At 46.0% G+C, this 10145-nt stretch overlaps 1 pseudogene; it reads right to left on the bottom strand.

Moving 5' to 3' along the window:
* Positions 1 to 9028: 9028 nt before the first annotated feature.
* On the bottom strand, positions 9029 to 9773 carry LOC115895867 (annotated as a pseudogene).
* Between the last annotated feature and the right edge of the window lie 372 nt (positions 9774 to 10145).

Genomic DNA, 10145 nt, shown 5'->3' with positions numbered 1-10145 from the left:
TTTTTTTGAGACGGAGTCTTGCTCTGTCGCCCAGGCTGGAGTGCAGTGGCCAGATCTCAGCTCACTGCAAACTCCGCCTCCCGGGTTCACGCCATTCTCCTGCCTCAGCCTCCTGAGTAGCTGGGACTACAGGCGCCTGCCACCACGCCGGCTAGTTTTTTGTATTTTTTAGTAGAGACGGGGTTTCACCGTTTTAGCCAGGATGGTCTCGATCTCCTGACCTCATGATCCGCCCGTCTCGGCCTCCCAAAGTGCTGGGATTACAGGCTTGAGCCACCGCGCCCGGCCATTATTATTGTTATTATTATTTTGAGACAGAGTCTTGCTCTGTCTCCCAGGCTGGAGTGCAGTGGCGTGATCTCGGCTCTCTGCAACCTCCTCCGGTTTCAAGCGATTCTCCTGCCTCAGCCTCCTGAGTAGCTAGGATTACAGATGCCCACCACTACACCCAACAAATTTTTGTATTTATAATAGAGACAGGGTTTCACCATTTTGGCCAGGCTGGTCTCAAACTCCTGACCTCAGGTGATCCACCTGCCTCGGCCTCCCAAAGTGTTGAGATTACAGGCATGAGCCACCGCACCCGGCACCAGTAATGGGATTGCCAGGTCAAATGGTACCTGTTTTAAGTTCCTTGAGAAATCTCCAACTGCTTTCCACAGTGGCTGAACTAGTTTACATTCCCACCAACTCCATATGTGCTCCTTTTTCTGTCCACCCTCACCAGCATCTATTAACAAATAAACACTTTTATTCTGGCCATAGAACATCTGTTAGTGTTTATTTTAGCACATGCTCAGAAGAAGACTTTGTTTCACAACCAATGATGATTATTCTTTCCAAATATGTTTTTCCTTCTTCTAAATGGACATGAACTTTCTGCCTGTGTCAGTTTGGGGTATAGTTTGAGAGCATCACGCTTTGGAGTGGCCCATCCCGGTGTCTCTGAACACTTCACACACTCTTCACCTGCAGACCTAGTAAAGAAAGGTGCCCCCCAATAGTCCTGCACCAGGCAAGTCACCAACTACAGAATTACTCCAATAATGTCTGACTGTTTCCATAATTCACAAACATAGACCTGGGTCACCTGCAGGTAATAAAATTTTAGTAATGGCAGTGACATCTCAGCTCACCAGGAAGCATATTGTGGGCTCTGAAAACAGGTTACAATGAGTGTTGAGGCAGTAAGAATCACATTCATTGGATATTAGCCCAAAATGCTCTTGCAGGAAGGCAAAGTATCCTTCCTGCACGTGTAGGCACACCAGACCTGTAGAGAGAGACAAAGTCTGTGCTGCGTGTCTGTGAGCATCAGTCCTGAGGGAGACACGCCGAGCTTGCATCACTTCTTTCACCACTGCTGCTTATATTGCACAGTGCATTTCATATGTGTTAGTTCACTATTGAATTTTACATGCCATTGGCCTCTCATTCTGTTTATGAATTAACACAACACAATTTTAATTTCAAAGTCTCCAATATTTTACAGAAGAAGTCACTCTCTTTTCAGACTTTTCATGGATATGTTTGTTTATTCTTCTTTAGAATAAACTTTCTATCTCCAGAATACAAACAGATGATAGCTATATTGGAGTTAAAATCAATTTATTAAAGTTTTTTCTTTTTACTTTTTGGCTGGGCACGGTGGCTCAGGCCTTTAATCCCTGTACTTTGGGAGGTGGAGGCAGGCAGATCGCTTGAGCTCAGGAGTTCGCGACCAGCCCGGGCAACATGACAAACCCCCGGCTCTACAAAAAATAAAAAAATTAGCCGGGCATGGTGGCACATGACTGTAGTCTTAGCTACTTGGGGAGTTGAAGTAGGAGGATCGCTTGAGTCCAGGAGGTAGAAGTTGCGGTGAGCTGAGATCGCACCACTGCACTTCAGCATGGGTGGGAGGGAGAGACCCTATCTTAAAAACAAATTATTTTTGATTTCTTAATAATGTTGACTCTTGCTGCTTAATCATGTAATGTCATTACTCTTCATTTGTACAAATCTATTTTTATGTTTAAAAAATATTTTCTGGTAATTTCTTATTGCTTAAATTATTTAAGATATAATTTTCTTTGACACAATGTGGATGGAATGGGACTAATTTAATCAGTTGAAAGTCTGAATAGAAAACAAAGGCTGACCCTCTGCAAAATAGAATTCTTCCTACCTGACAGCCTTCAAACTGAAACACAAGAATTTTCCTGTCTTTGGACTAAAAACAGAAACATTGTTTATTGTTTTCTCCTGGGTCTCCAGCTTGCCAATTTACCCTGCAGGTCTTGGGACTTGCCAGGCTTCATAATTGCATAAGCCAATTGCTTATAATAAACTTCTATCTTTCTCTCTCTCCCTCTCTCTTTCTCTCCCCCAACCCCCGTGTGTGTGTGAACACACACATACATACACACACACTCTATTGATTCTATTTCCCTGGAGAACCCTGCCTGATAAAAAACCGTGTGTGATTTTAACCTTATGATATTCTGGCAAACGCGAAATTGAGACAGTAAAATGATCAGCGGTTGCTAGGGCTTAGGGGGATGGAGGGTTAAATAAGCAGATCACAGATAATTTTTAAGGCAGTGAAACAATTCTGTCCAATATTCTAATACTGGATACATGTTATCATGCATTTGTCAAAACCAGTAGAACTTAGTTCACCACTAAGAGTGAACCCTAAGGCAAAGCACGGACTTTGGGTGATGATGTACCAATGTAGGTTCATCCATTGTAACAAATAAGGCTGTAGTTTATAACTGTAAAACTTCTTTGTTATAAGAAACAAAATAAGGTCATCAGATGGCCAGATATTCCAAACTGGGGATTCTTTTTTGGATAAAATGTCAATGGAAATACTAGGTTGTGTCTGATTTATTGAAAAATCAGTAAGAGGTCGGGTGCGGTGGCTCAAGCCTGTAATCCCAGCACTTTGGGAGGCCGAGACGGGCGGATCATGAGGTCAGAAGATCGAGACCATCCTGCCTAACACGGTGAAACCCCGTCTCTACTAAAAATACAAAAACTAGCCGGGCGAGGTGGCGGGCGCCTGTAGTCCCAGCTACTCGGGAGGCTGAGGCAGGAGAATGGCGTAAACCCGGGAGGCGGAGCTTGCAGTGAGCTGAGATCTGGCCACTGCACTCCAGTCCGGGCGACAGAGCGAGACTCCGCCTCAAAAAAAAAAAAAAGAAAAGAAAGAAAGAAAAATCAGTAAGATAGGCCACTAGCTAGACTAATAGAGAAGAAAAGAGAGAAGATCCAAATAAATACAAGGAAACGTGATATTAAAAATATCTGATATAAAGTAATTTGGGTATTTGAATATTAACTTGTTACACAGCATTTGACACCTGACAAATACAACTATTTCAAGTCTCCACAGCACAGCCTGGCACAGCACAGCACGGAACCACTTCTGCCCCAGGTTGGCCTGCACTCTGTGAAGGCCGAAGGCTGGAATGGCTTAAGTCGCCGAAATGGCAAAGATGGTGGCCTGCCCCTCCTTCTGGGAGGTCCCACAGAGCAAGGTTTAAGAAGTCTGTCGGCCAAGGAACACTGGTGTGGGTGGCTGGAGACCCCGTTTGGGAGGTCCCACAAAGTGAGGAGAAACGGGATCCAGGTCACGCTTAAGAAAGCAGCCAGACCGTGTGAGGAGAAACGGGATGGAGGACCTGCTTGAGAAAGCAGCCTGGCACAGCACAGCACAGCTGTTCTACGAAAACATGGTGCAATCTTGGCTCACTGCAACCTCCGCCTCCTGGGTTCAAGCAATTCTCCAGCCTCAGCCTTCCGAGTAGCTGGGACTACAGGCATACGCCAGCACGCCCAGCTAATTTTTGGAGTTTTAGTAGGGATGGGTTCTCGCATGTTGCCCAGGCTGGCCTCGAACTCCTGATCTCAAGCAATCCGCCCGCCTCGGCCTCCCACAGGGCTGGGATTACAGGGGGCAGCCACCGCGCCCAGGCCAGACTGCTTTTTTAAAGTGGGTTGCCGATCCTGTTCCTCAATGTGTGAGACCTCCCTTGAAGACCAGGGGTCTTCAGCTACACCTGCCAGTGTCTGCCGGCCCACAGAGGTTTCCAGCCTCCCTGGGATGAAGCTCCCAGAGGCAGAGGCAGGCCGCCAGCTTTGCCATTTGGGTGGCTTAGCCAGTCCAGCTTTTGGGCTTTGGAGTGTTCTAGGTGACTGGGGGCTGAAGCGGACCCTTGGCACAGTGCAGCTGGTCTACAAAAACGAGGCCAGACTGCTTTTTAAAGGGAGCCCCTGATCTTGTTCCCCCTCACTGGGCAGGGCCTCCCAACGGAGGGAGGGGCAGGCCGCCATCTTGGCTGTTTCACAGCCTTCACTCGTGTTACCTCCAGGTACAGGAAGATCCGAGCTGGCTAGGGACAGGATTGGGCCCCCAGCATACTGCAGCAGCGTACAGGAAAGTCTCCAGAGTGTCACGTGGATGCCCGTTACCACATCTTTTCACTGGGCTGGTCCTCTGGGTCTGGGCTTCCAGCAGTCTCCCACCAGAGATACCAAACCAGCAGCAGCTCTGCAATGCCCTGCAGAGGCCTCCTAGAGATGTATTCAGGCTGTCAACAGGTCCGTACCTCCCTGGGACACAGCTCCCAGCGGGAGGGGCAGGCCACCATCTTTGCTGTTTGCAACCTTCATACTTCCAGGTGTTGAACAATCCGAGGTGACTAGGGACTGGAGTGGGCCCCCAGCATACTGCAGCAGCCCTACAGAAAAGTGGCCACACTGTTACGTGGGTGCCCATTCCCAAAACTTCTTACCTGGCAGGTCCTTCAGGCCTGGGCCTCTAGCCACCCCTCGCCAGACCTATGGAGCCAGTGGCGGCTCGGCAACTCTCCTGACACAGCCTCCAAGGGCAACCAAAAGCCTCTCTGCCACTGCCTCTGCAGTGGAACTGCCCTTGCTACCCTTGGACTAGTGAAGGAGCAAAGACCCTATGTCCTCGATCCACACCTCCAATAAGCTGCAGCTGACCAAAGGAGAGGAGGCCAGTCCATCTCCCATGGGCCCCACACGCTCCCCTCTGCTCACTACCAGACAGGGAACCCCTGGCTTGGGCCCACAGCACAGACCTTCCATCCTGGGCTGATGGCGCTGAGCAAATGCTGACCTGCACCTCTCTTGGTGGAGCCCCCAGGAGACACGCAAAACACCCTTGGCCACAACCACTACTAATGTCCCTTTCTCTGGGCCTCCGAGTTGGGGAAGGAACACAAACACTGAGATCGCCCCAGAGCTGCAGCGAGCAGCCCAGGAGTGCCAAGCCACAATCTACAGCCAGCACTCAAGGGGGAGAGGAACCCATACTTTCAGAGTACTGGGAAGGAACACGGCTGCAACTGTGGTTCAACATAGATGAGCCACACAAGCGAGCAAGAGTTTACCAACTGACCAGTATTCTGAAGCACCACCTCCTGGATCACACCCCAAAACCTCAACACCTAAAAATACCTTGCTAACATACCCCCCTCTGAAACCAAGGACAAGAAGTCAGCTTCAAATCAAGACCTGAAAATATGTCAGCTCCATGAAAACATCCAGAAAAGAAGTCTATTGACTGTACTCAGTCTACACTGAAGTTAAAGGAACACCCACATGCAGAGATGAGAAAGAACTAATGCAAGAACTCTGGTACCTCAAATGGCCAGAGTGTCATATATCCTTCAAATGACCACAACAGTTCTGCAAGAAGAGTTCTTAACCAGATGGAGCTGGCCTACATGATAGAAATAGAATTCAGAATATGGGCAGGAATGAGGATCTCTGAGATTCAGGTAGCTGGCAAAACGTAATGCAAGGAAACCGAGAATCACAATAGAATAATACAGGAGCTGACACAATAGAATCATACAGGAGCTGAAGGATGAAATAGCCACTATTAGAAAAAGAAAAAACCCTAAGAGGCCTGACAGAGTTGAATAACACAATACAAGAATTTCACAATGCAACTGCAACAATTAAGAGCAGCATAAATCTAGCTGAGAAAAGAATTTCAGGGCTTGAAGACTGGCTCTCTGAAATGAGACAGTCAGACAAAAAATTTATAAAAACAATCAAAAGACATGAACAAAACCTCTGAGACGTATGGGACTATGTCAAGAGGCCAAATCTATGAATCATTGGCATCTCTGAAAGGGACAGGGAGAAAGCCAACAACTTGGAAAACCTATTTCAGCATATTGTCCATGAAAACTTTTCCAACCTCACTAGAGAATCAAACACACTGAGGAGATACGGAGAGCTCCTGCAAGATTTTACACAAGAATACCATCTCCAAGACACATAATCCTCAGATTATCCAAGATCCAAATGAAAGAAAGAATGTTAAACGTGGCAAGAGAGAAAGGGCAAGTCACCTGCAAACGGAACCCCATCAGGCTAACAGTGAACCTCTTAGCTGAAACCCTACAAGCCAGAAGAGATTGGGGGACTATATTCGAAATTCTTAAAAGAAAAAAATCCTTCAACCAATAATTTCATATCCAGCCAAAGTATACTTCCTGAGTGAAGGAGAAATAAGATCCTTTTCAGACAAGCAAAAGTTGAGGGAGTTTGTTATCACCAGACCTGCCTTACAAGAGATCTTGAAAGGAGTGCTAAATATGGAAAGACCGCTACCAGCTAGTACAAAAATGCACTGAAATCCACAGACCACTGACAGTATGAAGCAACCACATGAACAAGCCAGCATAACAGTTGGCTAACAACACAACATCAGAATCAAATCCACAAATATCAACACTAACTTTACGTGGAAATGGGTTAAATACCCTTCACTAAAAAGGCACAGTGTGGCAAGGTGGATATAAAAGCAAGAACCAATCGTATGCTGTCTTCAAGAGACATGTCTAACACATAATGACACCCATAGGCTCAAAATAAAGGGATGGAGGAACATCTACCGAGCAAATGGAAAACAGAAGAAAAGCAGGGCTTGCAATCCTAATTTCAGACAAAACACATTTCAAACCAACAAAGATCAAAAAAGACAAAGAAGGGCATTAATAACGGTAAAGTGTTGAATTCAACAAGAAGACCTAACTATTCTGAATATATATGCACCCAGCACAGGAGCACCCAGGTTCATAAAGCAAGTTCTTAGACATCTACAAAGAGACATAGACTCCAACAAAATAATAGTAGGAGACTCTAATAATCCACTGACAATGTTAGATCATTGAGGGAGATAATTAACAAAGATATATGGGACATAAAGTCAACACTGGACCAACTGGGTCTGACAGACTGCTACATAATTCTCTCCCTGAAAACAACAGAATATGCATTCTTCTCATTGCCACGTGCCACATGCTCTGAAATCAACCTCATAATTGGATATAAAACAATCCTTAGCTAATGAAAAGAACTGAAATCATACCAAACATACTCTTGAACCACAATGCAATAAAAATTAGTGTTAAAAAGATATCAAATTAATGACCTAACATCACAGCTGAAAGAATTAGAGAAGCAAGAATAAATCAACTTCATAGCTAGCAGAAGACAGGAAATAACCAACATCAGAGCTTCACTGAAGAAGGAAATTGAGACTCAGAAAATTATCCAAAAGTTCAACAAATCCAGTGGTTGATTTTTTGAAAAATGTAATAAGATAGATAGATCACTAGCTAGACTAATAGAGAAGAGAGATGATCCAAATAAACACTGTTAGAAATGATGAAAGGAGCCGGGCGCGGTGGCTCAAGCCTGTAATCCCAGCACTTTGGGAGGCTGAGACGGGCTGATCATGAGGTCAGGAGATCGAGACCATCCTGGCTAACACGGTGAAACCCCGTCTCTACTAAAAAATCCAAAAAGTAGCCGGGCTAGGTGGCGGCGCCTGTAGTCCCAGCTACCCGGGAGGCTGAGGCAGGAGAATGGTGTAAACCCGGGAGGCGGAGCTTGCAGTGAGCTGAGATCCGGCCACAGCACTCCAGCCTGGGTGACAGAGCAAGACTCAGTCTCAAAAAAAAAAAAAGAAATGATGAAAGGAATGTGACCATTGACCCCACAGAAATACAAGTAAAATGAGTAACTACTGCAAATGCTTCTATGCACACAAACTAAAAAACCTTCTTACAAGAGATAGGGAAATTTTTCTACAAATACACCCTCCCACAACTGAATCAAGAAGTAACTGAATGTTTTAACACACAAATGATGAGCTCCAAAATTGAATCAGAATAAATAAGCTACCAAAAAAAAAAAAAAAAAAAAAAAAGCGCCCAGGACCTGATGGATTCACAGCCAAATTCAACCAGATGCACAAAAAAGAGCTGATACTATTTCTGCTGAAATGGGGCCAGCCGAAGTGCAAACTCCACGGGGTTTGCTGTCACTCTGCTAGCCATCTGTCCAGCAGGCCTCAGCTTCACAAACAGGAAAACAGAAGGAGTGCATCTACTCACGGGGCATCACGCTGCCCCCGCTCACAGCCACCACCTGCATCAAGGCAACGTGCAGGCGGGAGCTTGGTTCCAGGAGGTGTCTGTGAGCTTCTCTCCTGGGGTGGACCACTGCAGATGGCCTGTCCTTGCTTTCTCATCACCAGATCTCCGTTTTTGGTGCTGACGCAGAGGTCCAGACATAAAACTAACACGTTTTCACAAGAACGACAAAGAGGGAGGGTCCAGGCACATTTTTTCTTTCTGTATCACCCTGGAATGATGGGGAAATTTCCCCAAAAACCATGTGTACTGTGACTGCATGTATTGGGGTGAGTATATTAGACTAGGGGGCTGCAGATGGGTGGGGAAAATCTTTTATGGGAGGTATTCCTCTAAGCAATTCTTGACAAGTCTTTTCTCCTCCCTTCTGGAAGCTTCTGGCACTGGAGGTGGAGGCAAGGCATGTCAGCGGTGGAGGTCAAGACCACACGTGCTTGACACAGTGCGCAGAGCCTGGCTGGGCTGCGGGGGGGGTGAGCATGTGCAGGAGGGCCCTTGGCTTGGGCCACTGAATGCCCCTTGCTGGCTAGTCAGCTGGGACCCCTGCCCCTCCCACTCACACGGTAGGCAAACTCTTCACAGATCCTGTGTGTGTCCTCAGGCACCATCATGGAGTAGCTCACGGTTCTGGGGTCTGTGAAGGTCTCAAGGTCTTTGCCACCTGGTATGATTTTGTCTCCAAAGAAATAAATGGCCTTATAACCATCATTTTTCACATGTTGCAGGCAATACCTCTTGTCCCATCCATCAGGAAAGACATCAAAGCTGATCTGGCCTCCTGTGAAAAACGTAAGACCTTTTCCTGCAAACTCCTTCCTTGATCTGCTACAAGTTTTTCTCTTATATTTTCTTTTTTATTGAATTTGTAGAACTCAATGCGTTCCTCTTGGTTGCAGCTTCTTCCAAATAGGGGACATGTTTAACATCCCATTTCAGAATTCAGTGAAAGTACCCCTCTTCTTCAGGAGTTTAATTTTTGCATTGTAGCCCAGACAGTAGTTGATTAAATCTTGGATTAGGACCTCACCCAGGTGACTTTGAATGCTCGTGACATTTACACGAGCATTTCCCATGTTTGTATGCTACCAAGCCATTTTATGGAAACGTGTAATCATATTTTTCAACCACATCATTTCCCAGTTGCTCCTGCACTTCCTCGAAGTCCAGCATGCCTACCTCTCCGATTTTGATCTTCTGCCTCACTTTTTGTAGGAAGTCATCCATTTCTTTGGTAATTTTCTGCTGCAGGGTGGTCAGGGTCCCATCAATGTCCAAAAGGCCGAGTGCTGGGCCGGGTGCTGCCATGTCCCCAGTTTCCAACTGCACCTTACAAGACTGGTTGGCACCAGCCCATGGTAATTTCTATCCCATCTTCTCTGCGTATGAATTTGATTATTCTAGGCACTTGATTTTAGTAGAATCATACAATATATTCCTTTTGTGTCTGGCTTATTTCATTAGGCATAATGTTTTCAGTGTCCATCCACATCATATCATGTATCAAAATTGTTTTTTAAAGATGGATGATGTACAACTGTTCTCAAGGCAGTCCACCCTTGATGATTTAGATGGACAAGAAATTCCTAAAACAAGTGAGCGTGCTCGGCCTAGGCTCCGTAAAATGCTCAGCATGGATATGTCCTCCTCATCAGCTGACAGTGGCAGTTTAGCATCAAG

The sequence above is a fragment of the Rhinopithecus roxellana genome, unplaced genomic scaffold (assembly GCF_007565055.1).
Source record: "Rhinopithecus roxellana isolate Shanxi Qingling unplaced genomic scaffold, ASM756505v1 contig3371, whole genome shotgun sequence".
Lineage (NCBI taxonomy): Eukaryota > Metazoa > Chordata > Mammalia > Primates > Cercopithecidae > Rhinopithecus > Rhinopithecus roxellana.
The sequence above is the reverse complement of the archived record's forward strand: the minus strand, read 5'-3'. Positions and strand labels throughout refer to the sequence as shown.